Genomic DNA, 18,391 nt, shown 5'->3' with positions numbered 1-18,391 from the left:
TAGAAATTTTGAAAGAAGTTTCAATCCCAGGGATTCAGGGCTTGAACCACATCAGTGCCACAGCAGTAATCTGAGCCACAGCAGTACCCTAAGCCACAGCAGTACAAGGCCAGATCCTTAACTCCCTGAACCACCAGGGAACTCTTCTTCACTGCTTTGTTTGCCCTCAAAATTCCTCCTTATCTGAAAATACATTTTATCTTTTTTCTTACGTATTATCTGTCTCTCATTTATATATATATATATATATATATATATATTGTCCTGTACAAAGACAGTGACTAATTGTCGCTATTCAAATTTGAGTATAAATTAAATGAAATTTAAAATGTATTTCTTTGTCATATTACCCTCATTAAGTAGAATGTAAGACTTTTCTATATGTGGCTATTGGATGCCATGTTGAACAGACTATTTATTTATCTTTATTTTTTTATTTTATTTTCCAACTGTACAGAAAGGGGATCAACTTATATACATTACATTTTTTCCCCCCACCCTTTGTTCTGTTGCAACATGAGTATCTAGACATAGTTCTCAATGCTACTCAGCAGGATCTCCTTGTAAATCTATTCTAAGTTGTGTCTGATAACCCTAAGCTCCTGATCTCTTCCACCACCCGCCTCCCATCAGGCAGCCACAAGTCTTTTCTTCAAGTCCATGATTTTCTTTTCTGAGGAGATGTTCATTTGTGCTGGATATTAGATTCCAGTTATAAGTGATATCATATGGTATTTGTCTTTGTCTTTCTGGCTCATTTCCCTCAGTATGAGATTCTCTAGTTCCATCCATGTTGCTGCAAATGGCATTATGTCATTCTTTTTTATGGCTGAGTAGTATTCCATTGTGTATATATACCACCTCTTCCGAATCCAATCATCTGTCGATGGACATTTGGATTGTTTCCATGTCCTGGCTATTGTGAATAGTGCTGCAATGAACATGCGGGTGCATGTGTCTCTTTTAAGTAGAGTTTTGTCCGGATAGATGCCCAAGAGTGGGATTGCAGGGTCATATGGAAGTTCTATGTATAGATTTCTAAGGTATCTCCAAACTGTTCTCCATAGTGGCTGTACCAGTTGACATTCCCACCAACAGTGCAGGAGAGTTCCCTTTTCTCCACAGCCCCTCCAGCACTTGTTATTTGTGGACTTATTAATGATGGCCATTCTGACTGGTGTGAGGTGATATCTCATGGTTGCTTTGATTTAGATTTCTCTTATGATCAGCGATGTTGAGTATTTCCTCATGTGTTTGCTGGCCATCTGTATATCTTCTTTGGAGAAATGTCTATTCAGGTCTTTTGCCCATTTTTCCATTGATTCATTGGCTTTTTTGCTGTTGGGTTGTATAAGTTGCTTCTATATTCTAGAGATTAAGGCCTTGTCTGTTGCATCATTTGAAACTGTTTTCTCCCATTCTGAAAGTTGTCTTTTTGGTTTCTTTTGGGTTTCCTTTGCTGTGCAAAAGCTTTTCAGTTTGATGAGGTCCCATGGGTTTATTTTTGCTCTAATTTCGATTGCTTTGGGAGACTGACCTGAGAAAATATTCATGATGTTGATGTCAGAGAGTGTTTTGCCTATGTTTTCTTCTAGGAGTTTGATGGTGTCCTGTCTTATATTTAAGTCTTTCAGCCATTTGGAGTTTATTTTTGTGCATGGTGTGAGAGTGTGCTCTAATTTCATTGATTTGCATGCAGCTGTCCAGGTTTCCCAGCAATGCTTACTGAATAGACTTTCTTTTTCCCATTTTGTGTTCTTGCCTCCCTTGTCAAAGATTAATTGGCCATAGGTGTCAGGGTTTATTTCTGGGTTCTCTATTCTGTTCCATTGGTCTGTCTGTCTGTTTTGATGCCAGTACCACACTGTTTTGATAACTGTGGCTTTGTAATATTTCTTGAATTTTTGGATTATTTGTTCTAGTTCTGTGAAAAATGTCATGGGTAATTTGATAGGGATTGCATTGAATCTGTAGATTGCTTTGGGTAGTATGGCCATTTTTACAGTATTAATTTTTCCAATCAAAGAATATGGAATATCTTTCTATTTGTTTACATTTTCTTTGATTTCTTTGATTAAAGTTTTATAGTTCTCAGCATATAGGTCCTTTACCTCTTTGGTCAGGTGTATTCCGAGGTATTTGATTTTGTGAGGTGCAATTTTAAAAGGTATCGTATTTTTGTATTCCTTTTCTAATATTTCATTGCTGGTATACAGAAATGCAACTGACTTCTGAATGTTAATCTTATATCCTGCTACTTTGCTGAATTTGTTAATCAGTTCAAGTAGTTTTGGGGTTGAGTCCTTAGGGTTTTCTATGTATTATATCATGTCATTTGCATACAATGACAGTTTTACCCCTTTTCTTCCTATTTGGATGCTTTTTATTTCCTTTGTTTGATTGCTGTGGCTAGGACTTCCAAAACTATGGTGAGAGTGGGCATCCCTGTCTTGTTCCAGATTTGAGTGAGAAGGCTTTCAGTTTTTCCCCATTGAGTATTATATTTGCTGTGGATTTATCATAAATGGCTTTGATTATATTCAGGAATGTTCCCTCTATACCCACTTTGGCGAGGGTCTTGATCATGAATGGTTGTTGGACTTTGTCAAATGCTTTTTCTGCATCTATTGAGATGATCATATGATTTTTGACTTTTCTTTTGTTAATGTGGTGTATGATGCTGATTGATTTGCGTATGTTGAACCATCCTTGTGAAACTGGGATGAACCCTACCTGGTCATGGTGTATGATTTTTTTGATATGTTGTTGGATTTGGTTGGCTAAGATTTTGTTGAGAATTTTTGCGTCTATATTCATCAATGATATTGGGCGATAGTTTTCTTTTTTGGTGGTATCTCTGTCTGGTTTTGGAAGGAGGGTGATGGTGGCATCATAGAATGTCTTTGGGAGTATTCCTTCTTCTTCAACCTTTTGAAAGAGTTTCAGGAGGATGGGCACCAGTTCCTCTTTATATGTTTGATAGAATTCACCTGTGAAGCCATCTGGTCCTGGACTTTTATTTGTAGGGAGTGTTTTTATGACCTCTTCAATTTCATTTCTAGTGATCGGTCTGTTCAGTTGGTCTGTTTCTACTTGATTCAGTTTTGGCAGGCTGTAAGATTCTAGGAAATTTTCCATTTCTTCCAGATTGTCAAATTTGTTGGCATATAATTGTTCATAGTTGAACAGACTATTTCTATCATTGTAGAAAGTTACATTGGAGAGTGCTATTCTATCATGTAAGCTTCAAGAGATGAAATCTTTCTGATTATTTCAATCTCATATGTAGCGTCTAGAAGAGTTCCATGTACACAGAAAGTATTCCATTAGTACTTGCTGAATAGATTGTTATGTAAATCTAGCACACTTTAGCTTCCTCCAAGAACAAGAAACTGAGCTATTTTGCAAATGAACAAACAGCAAAAGAACACAAGAACAAAGTAAGCTATTAATGATACTGCAAATCCTAGGTAAGCATTTAAACTTCAGAGTATTAATTTCGCCTTCTTTTACTCTTTCACTCTTTTTTTTTTTCTCAGACATAGGCAAGAAAACAGGAAGCAATTATAAAAAATTTCTCTGTTATATTCCCTTAAAGATATACGAAGATGCTGTATTCATAAAAATGGATAAAGCACTTATGGAGAAAAATCCATTTAAGATAAAGAGTAATTACATGTAAATGGAAAACTTGATTCGTAAATGCAATCCTTGATTGAAGCAGTAAACAGTATACTGATTAGTACAGAAAACTAAAGAACAAAAGTAGAACATACTAGTTGCTAGGACTCAAAAAAAGAAAAAAAAAATACTGGAAGTAGAATAAGTGAAGAACTTTTCCAGGAGTTCCTGTAATAAGCAGACAAATAATAGAATGGAACTGGTGATAATTTAAAATATTAAATGGCAATAAAAAGAGAATATCTTGAGAAGAAAGATGTGAGTCTTCAGGTAGAGTTCTAGGTAGGAATTAATATTAAAGGAGATAAGGTATTTAAAAAAAACCTGAATTTCAAAGAAAGATGTAAAAAGTATCTAAAGATTTGTAAGGGAGAAATACTATTCCCTTCTTCCATTTTAGGTTCTTTGCCTAGCCTAATAATTAAGCTGACAAAAGACAGTTTAACAGGAGGGGGGAAACACATTTAAATTTGAATATACAGGAATGATAAAGATATAGGACTTTTGGACAGTCTGAGGCAGTTGAGGTATATATATAATCCTGAGTTAAGGTGCATGGGGCTGGGGTCTGGAACTAAAAGGAGAGAAAGACATTTCACAAGAAATAAAGAAGAGCAAATCTTTGGTAGACAGATGTTCATCATGCCCTGGAGAGAAGTCTTTCTAATGTAAATGTTATTTTTGGTAATAGCTCTCTTTCCTGGTACAGGTTCTCTATCTAAATTTCTTTTAGGCAGTTAAGAGGGACATAATAATCTCTTCCTGAGTCTGCTGGGTCTTGATTGTTTGCTGCTCAAAATACCTCACAAGCCAAAGTGGCACATACTAAGGAGGCCCGCCCTGAATTCCACTAGCTTATACCTGTGAACTCTAAGCCAACATATCCAAGAATGACTTTTTATAGAAAGAAATTTGTGACTTTTGCTACAGTAAATAAATGAACATATAGAGAACTATCTAGAGTGGTTTCCTTTTTGGTGGGAAGGGTATCAAAGAGGTGGATGGTGAGAGTTATGAAAAGAGATTCTGTATTCCTATTACATTAATTTACAAGAACAATATAAAATGAGCTTTGGGTTCTACCCAGTCTGAGACTTCTAGACAGAATGAGTTGTCTCGTCTATTAAGGATTCAAGGAGGATCATCAATCAATGGGAGTAACATGGATTCCTGCCTTACTGGAGTGTTAAGGAATGGGTAGATATGTATGTAGCCATGTCTCTGATTTCTGTCTGATTTCTAATTGTTCAAGAAGAATAAGTAAATTAAGCCCCTTGATCCTTTTATAAAAAAAAAAAAAACAAACATCCTCCTAAAATTTTTTTCAGAACTGGTTTTGATGTTTCTTTCCACTCAACTTTAGTATACAAATATTTGGTATATATAACAAGACTGATTACCATCATAGTTGATGGATTGTGGTATTAGGCCCTATAGGTAGTTTCAGATAATGAATTTATGAATGCATATTACCTTATAACCTTTATGAATCTTCATGGCATCTGGATAGAAAGATCAATTGTTTTATATCCTAATTAGACAATAGACAAGAAAAAGAAAAGATAAATAAACCAAAAAAAAAAAATAACCAACCAAAAAACCAGAAATTCTCTTACCACCGCTTTTATAATTTAAAGAAAATATAGTATTAATCTTTAAGAAGGAGTCCAGAGACAGGGCAATTAATTTGATGACTGAACTCTTTTATCATGGATCCATGATTTTTCTGTCCTGCCATTGTCAGCTTTATCCTCAGGCTGCCCCCTCTTAGATGCTGCAACTTCAGGCATCATTGACTGACACAAAAGCACCCACTGAGGGGAAAGAGACTACTTTCCTTTATGTGCCCCTTTTTGTGAGTCTGGAAAACTTTTCCAAAAGCACCCAGCAAGAGTCTTCTTTTAGCTAATCGATTAGAATTATTTTGCTTTCTAATTGCTAAAGCTATCATTAGCTAGAGGAATGTAAAATGGCCAGGACTGACTTTCACCTCTGAGCTGGAAAGAGTTTTCTTTGAAAGTCTGCAGATTAGATAGTTATTGGGGGTGGAGCAAGATGACAGAGGAGTAAGACGTCTCACTCACCTCCCACAAACACATAAAAAAACCCACATCTACATGTAAAACGCCTTGCACAGAAGAGCAACCAAATGCTGGCAGAAGAACTTAAGCCTCCAAAAAGGGCAAGAAACCCTTGACATAACTGGGTAGAACAAAAGAAAAAAAAAGAGATAGACAAGAGAAAAGGAATCAGGACAGGATTAGCATTCCTGAAAGGGAGCTGTGAAGGAGAAAAGGATCCCACATCCTGGGAAGCCACCTAGGTGACAGAAAGATCAGCCAAGATGGAGGGACCTCAGAGTTTACAAGAAAAGTGCACCAGCTGGACTGAGGAAGGCAAAGCAGAGTGAGAGCCACACAGATCATCTAAACCACTGGCCCGGACACAGCCTGAGATGCTCCACAGCCTGAGATACTCAGATGAGGGCTGAGCACTGAGACTTAGGGTCTGGAGGTCAGTCCTTGGGAGAGAACTCGGGCTGAGTGTGTGGGGACAGCCTAAGGGGCTAAGGAGAAGTGCACATGGGTGAGAGAGCAGTGTGCTACAGGCTCTAGGAGGAGGTCCAGACCCACAGGAGAGGCAAGGCGCCATTGTTGGGGATGGCGAAAGGAGGAGGGGCGGAATGCCATAGGAAACTCCCTGCACCTGACCATGCATGTCCACCCACAGGCTCTCAGAGGGTGGAGCGGCTCTGGTGCAGGTTCCAGGCAGTGAGAAACCTCTTGCTCCTTTACAGGAGACTGGGCACTTCTTGTGTAAGCTACCAGTGGCCAGGGACCTCTTATGTTAGCTAAGGGTATCAGGGGGTTATGTGTGATGTGGTGCCTCTTGAATGGTCTACAGGCTGCAGCGACAGACTGCAGCAGTTGTCTTAGAGGCAAGAGGGAGGTGTGACTTGCCACCATTGGGGGCCTGTGAGTGGGCTCCACCTGTAGCCCCAGCCACCTCAGGGTTGGCAAAAAAGAAAAAAGAAGGCATTGCAACCAAGCACCATATACTGTTGCTCTCACTCCCCTAGTAACACACACCCTGCAGCTGCCACTGCCAAATGTTCTGAGCAACACCTAGACACTTGGTTACTGTCCCTTCCCAAGACCCTATAACTAGTAGCACCTGGGGCAGCACCTCCTGGATGGGCTAAGTGGGACAGGGCGCTTCTTGTATGGTCTGCAGGTGGTGGGGGGAAACCACTGCAGTTATCTCTGACTCCAGAAGTGGGCATGGCCCACTGCCACTGGGGATACCTGAACAAAAATCACTTGCAGACCCAACCACCTCAGAGGGCATCACAGAGAAGGACATTGAGACAGAACACCACCTGTTGTTGCTCTTGCTCCCCTGGGAGCACACCCACCCTACTGCTGCCACTGCCAAACACACTGGTCAGTGCCCAGATGCTTGATCACTGTCCCTTCCCAGGAACCCAGCACCTCCTATGTGGGCTAAGTGCTTCATTAATAGTCTACAAGTGATGGGGGCAAAACACCACAGGTATCACTGACTCCAGAGATGGTCATGGTCTGCTCCCATGAGGGGTCCCTGAACAGGCACCACCTGCAGTTCCAATCACCTCAGAGGAGGGCATTGCAATTGAACACTAGCTGTTGTTGCTCTCACTCCCCTGGGAACACACAAACCCTGCTTATGCTACTGCCAAATGCTCTGGACACTTTGTAGATCTGCCTACAGCTCATTATGACTTGCCAGGCCCTGCAACTAGGAGTAGCCTATGCCACCTTCCTGCAGGTCCTTGCTGCTATTGAGAGCTCAGCGACCAGGCACTGACTGCTAGCCCTACCCATTGCCTCCCTCTCCCTGAACACACACTGTTTATCCAGGGGATAACAGCCTACTCACACCAAAGAAAGAGACAGCAAATATTCAAATTCCCACACCAAAAATAAATAGTAACCCCCCCTCAAAAATACAAAGGGGTGCTCTTGCATAGAGGTAGCCTTGCAGGACTAGAGTTTGGCTTCCCTAAACTCACAGAAAAAGAAAAACATAAGCAAGATGAAGAAGCTTAGAAACCATTCCCAGTTAGAGCAATAGGAGAAGTCACCTAAAGTAGTCAATGAAACAGACCTCTGCAGTCTCACAGACATTGAGTTCAAAAGGAAGACAATTCCATGTTCCTGGATTGGAAAAATCAATATTGTGAAAATGGCCATACTACCCAAAGCAATCTACAGATTCAATGCAATCCCTATCAAATTACCCAGGACATTGTTCACAGAACTAGAACAAACAATCCAAACATTTATATGGAACAACAAAAGACCCAGAATCGCCAAAGCAATCCTGAGAAGCAAAAACCAAGCAGGAGGCATAACTCTCCCAGACTTCAAGAAATACTACAAAGCCACAGTCATGAAAGCAGTGTGGTACTGGTATCAAAACAGACAGACAGACCAATGGAACAGAATAGAGAATCCGGAAATAAACCCTGACACCTATGGCCAATTAATCTTTGACAAGGGAGGCAAGAACATAAAATGGGAAAAAGAAAGTCTATTCAGTAAGCACTGCTGGGAAACCTGGACAGCTGCATGCAAATCAATGAAACTAGAACACACCCTCACACCATGCACAAAAATAAACTCCAAATGGCTGAAAGACTTAAATATAAGACAGGACACCATCAAACTCCTAGAAGAAAACATAGGCAAAACACTCTCTGACATCAACATCATGAATATTTTCTCAGGTCAGTCTCCCAAAGCAATCGAAATTAGAGCAAAAATAAACCCATGGGACCTCATCAAACTGAAAAGCTTTTGCACAGCAAAGGAAACCCAAAAGAAACCAAAAAGACAACTTACAGAATGGAAGAAAATAGTTTCAAATGATGCAACTGACAAAGGCTTAATCTTTAGAATATATGAACAACTTATACAATTCAGCAGCAAAAAAACCAATCAATCAATGGAAAAATGGGCAAAAGACCTGAATAGACAGTTCTCCAAAGAAGATATACAGATGGCCAACAAACACATGAAAAAATGCTCAACATTGCTGATTATAAGAGAAATGCAAATCAAAACTACCATGAGATATCACCTCACACCAGTCAGAATGGCCATCATTAATAAATCCACAAATAACAAGTGCTGGAGGGGCTGTGGAGAAAAGGGAACTCTCCTGCACTGTTGAGCAGTGAGCTAAAGTTACTAAAACTGAGCTAAAGTTACTAAAGAGCAGAATGAATAGTGCAGAGGAATGAATTAGTGAATTGGAAGATAGAATAATGGAATACACCCAGCAGATAGAAAACCAAAGGAGATCCTGCTGAATAGCATTGAGAACTATGTCTAGATACTCATGTTGCAACAGAAGAAAGGGTGGGGGAAAAACTGTAATTGCAATGTATACGTGTAAGGATAACCTGACCCCCTTGCTGTACAGTGGGAAAATAAAAAAAAATTAAAAAAAAAGAAAACCAAAGGAAACAAACATGAAAGCCATACAAAAGAACTGTGCGATAATACAAACCAGGCCACTGTATGAATAATAGGAATTCTAGAAGGAGAAAAAAAAAGAAAGAAAAGGGGATTGAAAATATATTTGAAGAAATTATGGCTGAAAACTTTCCAAATCTCAAGGAAACTGATATCAAGATACAGGAAGCACAGAGAGCCCCAAACAAGTTGAACCCAAACAGGACCACACCAAGTCATATTATAATAAAAATGGCAAAATTAAAGATAAAGAGAGGATTCTAAAGGCAGCAAGAGAAAAGCAAAGCATTAATTATAAGGGAACCCCCATAAGGCTATCAGCTGATTTCTCTACATAAACACTACAGGCCAGAGGGAGTGGCAAGATATATTTAAAGTGCTGAAAGGAAAAAATGTGCAACCTAGAATACTCTATCCAGCAAGAATATCATTTAAAATAGAGGGATGACAAAGAATTTCTCCAACATACAAAAGCTAAAAGAGTACAGCAATACTAAACCTATTCTAGAAGAAATTCTGAAAGGGCTTCTCTAAATTAAAAAAAAAAGTAAGAAGAATTAGGATGGAGGAAACCACAATTGGAAAGCAGTCACTTAAATAAGCCAGCATACAGATCTAAACATGAAGATGTTAAAAAATATATAAGGCTGCAAAATCATACAATGTAGGGAAAGAAAGTAAGAAAATATAGATTTTTTGTTATTTTAATAATGTGTTTGAGCCTATAAGACTATCAGGCTAAAGCAAGCATGTATGGGAAGGGGTTAACATACTTAAAAAACAGGGCAACCACAAATCAAAGCCAAACATTACTTTCATAAAACCTGAAAAGAAAAATACTCAAGCATAAAATAAATGGAAATGATCCAACCAAAAGAAAAGAAAAGTAACATAAAATCAACTGGAAAACAAGGTTTAAAATGGCAATAAATACATAACTGTCCATAATCACCTTAAATGTCAATGGACTGCATTCTCCAATCAAAAGACACAGAGTGGCGGGTTGGCTAAACAAGAAAAAACCTTCAATCCGCTGTCTACAAGAAACTCACTTTAGGGTAAAGGACACATACAGATTGAAAGTGAGGGGATGGGAAAAGATATTTCCTGCCAGTGTACAAGACAGGAAAGTGGGAGTTGCAATACTCACATCAGACAAAATGGACTTTAAAATGAAGGCCATAAAGAAAGACAAAGAAGGACACAAATTAATGGTAAAAGGAACCATTGAAGAAGAAGATATTACAATCATCAATATATATGCCATAATATAGGAGCATCCAGATACCTACAACAAATACTAACAGACACAAAGGGAGAAACTGATGGGAATGCAATCATAGTAGGAGACTTTAAAAACCCACTCACATCAATGGACAGGTCCTCTAGACAGAAAATCAATAAGGCAACAGAAATCCTAAAGGACACAATAGAAAAATTAGACTTAATCGACATTTTCAAGACATTACATCCAAAAAAATCAGAATATACATTCTTCTCAAGTTCACATGGAACATTCTCATGGATCCATCACATACTGGAGCACAAAGCTAATCTCAACAAATTTAGGAGTATAGAAATTATTTCAAGTATCTTCTCTTACTACAATGGCATCAAACTAGAAATCAACCACAGGAAAAGAAATGAGAAAAAACTGACGATGTGGAGACTAAACAACATACTACTAAAAAATTAATGGGTCAATGAGGAAATCAAGAAGAGAATTAAAAAATACCTTGAGACAAATGATAATTAAGACAAAACCACTCAAAATCTATGGGATTCTGCAAAAGCAGGGCTCAGAGGGAAATTCATAGCAATACAGGCTTTCCTCAAAAAAGAAGAAAAATCACAAATTGACAACTTAACCCACCACTTAAATGAGTTAGAAAAAGACCAAACAAAACCTAAAGTCAGCAGAAGGAAGGAAATCGTAAAGATCAGAGAGGAAATCAATAAAATAGAGATGCAAAAAACAATAGAAAAAATCAGTAAAAGCAAGAGCTGGTTCTTTGAAAAGGTAATCAAAATTGACAAACCTCCAGCCAGACTCACCAAGAAGAGGAGAGAAAGAAACCCAAATAAATGAAATAAGTAATTAAAAAGGAGAAGTCACAACAGATACTACAAAAATACAAAAAAATATGAGGGAATACTATTAACAATTGTATGCCAACAAGTTTGATAACCTAGAAGACATGGACAGCTTTCTAGAGACTTACAGCCTGCCAAAACTGAATCAAGAAGAAATAGATCAACTGAACAGACCAATAACTAGAAATGAATTTGAATGTCATAAAAACGCTCCCAACAAATAAAAGTCCAGGACCAGATTGCTTCATTCTGCCAAACATACAAAGAGGAACTTATGCCCATCCTCCTTAAACTTTTTCAAAAGGTTGAAGAAGAAGGAACACTCCCAAAGAAATTCTATGGTGCCACAATCACCCTAATTCCAAAACCAAAGATACCAGCAAAAAAGAAAACTATAGGCCAATATCTTTGATGAATATAGACGCAAAAATTCTCAACAAAATTTTAGCCAACCGAATCCAACAAAATACAAAAAAGATCATACACCAAGACCAAGTGGGATTCATCCCAGGTGCACAAGGATGGTTCAACATACACAAATCAGTCAACATCATACACCACATTAACAATAAAGTCAAAAACCACATGATCATCTCAATAGATAAAGACAAAGCATTTGAAAAATCCCAACATCCATTCACAATAAAAGCTCTTACCAAAGTGGGTAGAGAGGGAACTTTTCTTAACATAATCAAAGCCATTTATGACAAACCCACAGCAAATATAATACTCAGTGGAGAAAAACTGAAAGCCTTCCCACTAAAATCTGGAACAAGATAAGGATGCCCACTCTCATCACTGTTATTCAACATAGTATTGGAAGTACTAACCACAGCAATCAGACAAACAAAAGAAATAAAAGGCATCCAAATAGGAAGAGAAGAGGTAAAATTGTAACTCTATGCAGATGACATGATACTCTATATAGAAAACGCTAAGGACTCAACCCAAAAACTACTTGAACTGAACAACAAATTCAGCAAAGTAGCAGGTTATAAGATTAACATTCAGAAATCAGTCACATTTCTGTATACTAACATTGAAATATTAGAAAAGGAATCCAAAAATACAATACCTTTTAAAATTACACCCCAAAAAATCAAATACCTGGTACTACATCTTACCAAGGAGGTAAAGGACTTATATGCTAAGAACTATAAAACATTCATAAAGGAAATTAAAGAAGATGTAAAGAAATGGAAAGATATTCCATGCTCCAGGGTTGGAAAAAATCAATATTGTAAAAATGGCCATACTACTCAAAGCAATCTACACAGTCAATGCAATCCCTATCAAATTACCCATGACATTTTTCACAGAACTACAACAAACAATCCAAAAATTTATATGGAACCACCAAAGACCCAGAATTGCCAAAGCAATCCCAAGGAACAAACACCAAGCAGGAGGCATAACTCCCAGACTTCAAGAAATATTACAAACCACAGTCACCAAGACAGTGTGGTAGTGGTGTCAAAACAGACAGACCAATGGAACAGAATAGAGAACCCAGAAATAAACATATACACCTCTTGTCAATTAATCTTTCACAAAGGAAGCAAGAATATAAAATTGGAAAAAACAGTCTTTTTAGCAAGTGGTGCTGGGAAAACCGGACAGCTGCATGTAAATCAATGAAACTGGAACACACCCTCACACCATGCACAAAAATGATCTCAAAATGGTAAAACTTAAATGTAAGGCAAGACACCATTAAACTCCTGGAAGAGAACATAGGCAAAACATTCTCTGATATCAACTTTACAAATGTTTTCTCAGGTCAGCTTCCCAAAGCAACAGACATAAAAGCAAAAATAAACCAATAGGTCCTAATCAAACTGACAAGTTTTTGCACAGCAAGGAAACCATAAAAAAAAAAAAAGACAACTTACAGAATCAGAGAAAATAATTTCAAACGACACAACTGACAAGGGCTTAATTTTTAAAATTTACAAACTTCTAAAGCCAACAGCAAAAAAGCCAACAACCCAATGGAAAAATGGGCAAAAGGCCTGAATAGACATTTCTCCAAGGAAGATGTACAGATAGCCAACAAGCATATGAAAAAAATGCTCAACACCACTGATTATTAGGGAAATGCAAATCAAAAGTACCATGAGATACCACATCATAACAGTCAGAATGGCCATCATTAATAAGTCCACAAATAACAAATGCTGGAGAAGATATGGAGAAGAGGGAACCCTCCTTCACTGTTGGTGGGAATGTAACCTGGTACAACTACTATAGAAAACAGTATGGAGGTACCTTAGAAAACTATACATAGAATTACCATATGACCAGCAATCCCACTCACTCTCAGGCATATATCCAGACAAAATTTTCTTTGAAAAAGACACATGCACCCACATGTTCATTGTAGCCCTATTCACAATAGCCAAGACATAGGAACAATCCAAATATCCATCAACAGATGAATGGATTAAGAAGATGTGGTATGTGTACACATTGGAATACTACTCAGCCATAGAAATGAACAAAATAATGCCATTTGTAACAACCCAGATGGAACCTGAGACTCTCATATTAAGTGAAGTAAGTCAGAAACAGAAAGACAAAAACCATATGATATTATTTGTATCTAGAATCTAATATATGGCCCAAATGAACCTTTCCACAGAAAAGAAAATCATGGACTTCGAGGACAGACTTGTGGTTGCCAGTGGGGAGGGGGAGAGAGTGGGATAGATTGGGAACTAGGGATTAATAGATGCAGACTATTGCCTTTGGAATGGATAGGCAATGAGAGCCTGCTGTGTAGTACTGGGACCTACATCTGGTCACTTATGACAAAGCATGATAATGTGAGAAAAAAACATCTACATGTATGTGTAACTGGGTCACAATGCTCTACAGGAGAAAATTGGGCAGAACACTGTCAACAAGCTATAATGAAAAAATATATATATAAAAGTCTGCAGTTTAATTAAAGAAAGAAAAGGGAAGTCAGTGTTGAATATGCAACTAACAGTGCTGCTACTGTTACACTCTTATACTACTAAAACCCTGAAATTAGTTTACAATAATAAGCAGTCTCCATAGCAAAAAGCTGCCTAGGCCAGTGGAGCATCCTGCCAATCTATTGTATTTTTGCATAGTAACTGCTGGCGTGGTTTCACCTCTGCTAGTGGGGTGATGATAAACAATAGAGAGGCTATAGTTGTTTGGCCTTCACTGAGTATAACAACATATGGCAGGAGCACCACATGGCTTGGAGTATAGGAAATGCTATGTATAGCCTCAGGTAAAAAGACAGATAGTAAAACCAGGAGCCCATGGGCCTCTGGAGTTGAGGTGGTCTCTGCTTTTTCATGACAAATGATACCATACAGTGCAAGACCATCCATAGCTCCTGAGAGTTAAGCGCACTAGATTGCAATAGTAAATTTTGAAACTGAAATGGATAGATGGTTGGAGAGAAGTTAATTTCCAGAGGATCATTCTCCCAGCAAAATAAGGCTTAAATTGTATAGGAGAGAAATTAGAGTGAAGGTTTTTCTTGTTAGATGATCAAGTCAATAAAATTATTGACTGAAAGATCATGTATTATTGATGAAGAATTAATCAGTTGATCTAAGAAAGAAATGGAAAATGTTATTCAAGCCAAATTTGAGGATTTTAACTGGGGGAGAGCATCTCAGAATGCTTTATCTGTTAGAAATCAAGGCACAGTTATATAAGTGTTTCAAGACAAAGGGCTGTACAATGAAGTACTATTGACTGTTTATATAATCCAGATCTAAGAGTCATTGAGGTAGGTCATGTAGTCTCTTTCAAGATCAAGAAGGAATGCTGTCTTTTAAAGAGTTGTCTTGTTGATGCTAGGAGAAAGTTGCTCTTTATGGTTGAGTAGGTATACCTGCAGATGGGGGAGGTTTGGTAAGGCGTAATGCAGATATACAATCAGTGAGGGGAGAATGGGGACCAAAGGGTAGAGATTTTTTAATTTAAATTTCTCTTACCTTGCCATAAAAATATGCCTTTTATTTCACTATACGCACACGTGTTGTGTGTATGCATCTATGTTTGTTGTTTGTATGCATCTATGTATGTCTGTATGTATCTATGTATAGTTTTATTTCACTATACATGTGTGTATGCATCTATATTTGTATATATATATATATATGCATATGTACTTATACATATATCTTTCTGTGAGTCAAAGAGCAGTTCATGGTTATGAAGTCCTTCAGCTTTGTGTCTATAAACCCTAGCGTAGTTCTGTAGCTGCAGGCCTAGTTAATAATATGCTTCAGTGTATAAAACCAGCACCTGTCATCCTATCATGAAAGTATTCACCTGTGGTCATCTCATGCATCATTTTATACATTTAGTACAAAGAAAAATATATGATTTATTTGAAGACATTGTGAACTATAAAACTTTAAAATTAAAAAAAATGCCAAAACACTTTTTAGAAAAAAAAAATAGTTGAATTTAGCAGTATAATATGAAATAACAGGTCTTATCAATTTAGATGACAAAAGACTAAATCATTGGAAATTTTTGCTTGCCTTCAAAAACAATTCAGGTAATGTTGTACATATCTGACATTATAGAGTAAAATAAAAGAATTTTTGAAATTTAATTGTATAATATTCATTAATGTCTGTCAGGGGGGAAGAAAATTTTCTTTACCCTTCTAGGTTCTTCTGTCTGGACTAAAAATTAAATTCATATGAGACAGATTAACAGGAGAAAATCGAACTTGTTTAATAACATGTACACATTGGGACGATCCAGGATTTCTAAGTAACTCGACAAAATGGCTGAAACCCTCACCTTAAATATCATCTTCAGCTGAAAACAAAAGAGGATGTTGTGGGGTAGTGGTTTAGGACTTACAAAGGGAAAAAAGGCAAACACATGGAAATGGAAAAGCACATGCTTTGAAAAAAGAAATGTTTCCTGGGCCTTAATGAGACTTTGGGACACAGAGTGGACTCTGATTTCTAGGCTCTGCCCAGAGTTTCCCCCACCACCTACCCCTTATTCTTTGCTGGTATCTCTGATGATAGCTTTATTAAGGGCCTCTATTTAAATTCTTTTTTGCAGTTTGGGGTCAAGGCAAAGTTTCTTCCTTGGTCTTTTGGGTTTTAATTTTCTTCAGTGTCACGAGGCATGTTTTTCCAATCTTCTTACTTGATCATCCACTGTCAGGAGACATGCTTTTCCAATCTTCTTGCTTGATTATCCACCCATAGCCCCTCCTCATGTGATCTCATCAAAAGAGTAAAATAAAAGCAGTGTGGTTTCTTGAGGCGGGGCTCTTGGTCCTAGAAACCTTGATTCCCCCGGGTTCCCACCTTTACTATCTCTGTGTTTTGTTTTGTGTTGGCGTTTTGTTTTGTGTTGGCTCTTTCCATAAGTTCCCCAGCACCTGTTCTTCAACCCCATCCTGCTGAGCTGGTCTTGGCAAGTGGCACCCAACGTGGGGTGGGCAAACAGGCAGGTATGAAGAACCAAGGACTGCGAATACAGTGGGAATTTTTATTCATTGTAAGTGCTGTGGAGCCCTGAGAAGAAGGGAGGAATTTTGCGTGGCCGCACTGAAGAAATCCTGTGGATACGTTCCCTCTCTCAGGTATTTACAGGGTAAAATGGGAAATAAGATAATTGCAGGAAACTATAGTCCTTACATTTGTTAGGAAAACTCCTTAAAAAAGGGGGTCCAAAAATAAGTGAAAGTAAGCTTTTGGAACTTTTTCAGACTATTGAAAAACAATTGTGACTGGTTTCTTACATTAGAAACATTAGATTTAAAGATATGGGAATGGTAGGTACAGAACTTAAAATATTGCATGATGAGGGTGTTTCAATTCTTGTGTCTATTTGGAGTACTTGGAGCTTAATTAAATCAGTTTTAGAACCTCCACAGACCATGAAGGACTTAGAGGAGGAAGAAGAAGGGGAGTTTACACCTTTGTTGGAAGAACCTAAATATGCTGTCCCTGAACAAAATTATCATAGAGAATATTTGGCTCCTGAGCCTTCAGCTCCAATTGTTGATCCTGATATTCCTCAATCGCCTCCTATTAGGAGTAAAGTAATGAGGACTCATCAAGCCTCTACTTCTAGGGTTGCAAAGAAAATGAGCATTATCCCTGAACACCATCTATCATCCATTCAACAGGGGATATTACAGGCTTGAAGGGAAGGTGATTTGGATGCCATAGATTTAGCCTTTCCAATAACTGTCAGGGAGACAGCGGCTCCAGGCATTGATCCTGCCAACCCTGATGGAGTTTGAGTTCATTCATGAGCCCTTTCCTTTTAAAATTCTTAAAGAATTAAAACGGGCTGTTTAGAACTATGGTGTTAATTCTCCCTTTACAAAAGGAATCATGCAGGGAGTAGCTGAAGGAAATCGTGTGATTCCTGCTGATTGGCATAACTTAACCCATGCTGTGCTATCACCTAGTGAATATTTACAATTTAAGTCTTGGTGGCAAGATCATGCCTAAATTACTGCTAATCATAATCAGGCTCGAAATTTTCCAATTACAGTGGAACTATTGTTAGGGATTGGCCTTTGGAATAATCCTCAAGATCAAATGAGAATGAATGATTTGGCTATTGAACAGATTAGACAATGTTGCTTAATGGCATGGGATCAAATTGAATCTAAGGGTCAAATAAATACTTCTTTTCAAAAGATCCTACAAGGCCCAAAGGAACCTTATACTGAATTTCTAGCTCATTTACAAGATGCATTAAAATGACAAATTACTAACTCTGAGGTGTCTGATAATATTTTTCAATTGTTAACATGTGAAAATGCAAATACTGATTGCAAAAAGGCCATGGATTTTTAAAAGGAAAAGCTAACATTACTGAATATATTAAAGCCTGTCTGGGAGTGGGGACGGAGTCCTTTAAGGCCTCAATGTTAGCCCAAGCAGTGGCTAATTTAAAGAAAACCTCTCACTCCAAATAATTACAGGCTGGAGTTTCACTTACCGGCAGGTGAAACCAGTTAATATGGGGATGCCTGACAAGACTTTTTGTACCTTCAAGAGAATGAAAAATCAAATTCATTGGAATATATGCAGGGCTACGGAGGGGGTCATACT

The 18,391-nt window shown here is 37.9% G+C and overlaps 1 long non-coding RNA gene across 4 annotated transcripts in view; it reads left to right on the top strand.

Annotated features, from left to right (window-relative positions):
• LOC110257012 overlaps positions 16,585 to 18,391 on the top strand; it is a 207,077-nt gene continuing 205,270 nt past the window's right edge. For all 4 annotated transcript variants that reach the window (XR_002339148.1, XR_002339147.1, XR_002339150.1 and 1 more), the window contains exon 1: positions 16,585 to 16,902. This is a non-coding gene — a long non-coding RNA (uncharacterized LOC110257012). The remainder of the gene's footprint in view (positions 16,903 to 18,391) is intronic.

Source organism: Sus scrofa, chromosome 15 (genome assembly GCF_000003025.6).
Source record: "Sus scrofa isolate TJ Tabasco breed Duroc chromosome 15, Sscrofa11.1, whole genome shotgun sequence".
Taxonomy (NCBI): domain Eukaryota; kingdom Metazoa; phylum Chordata; class Mammalia; order Artiodactyla; family Suidae; genus Sus; species Sus scrofa.
The sequence above is the reverse complement of the archived record's forward strand: the minus strand, read 5'-3'. Positions and strand labels throughout refer to the sequence as shown.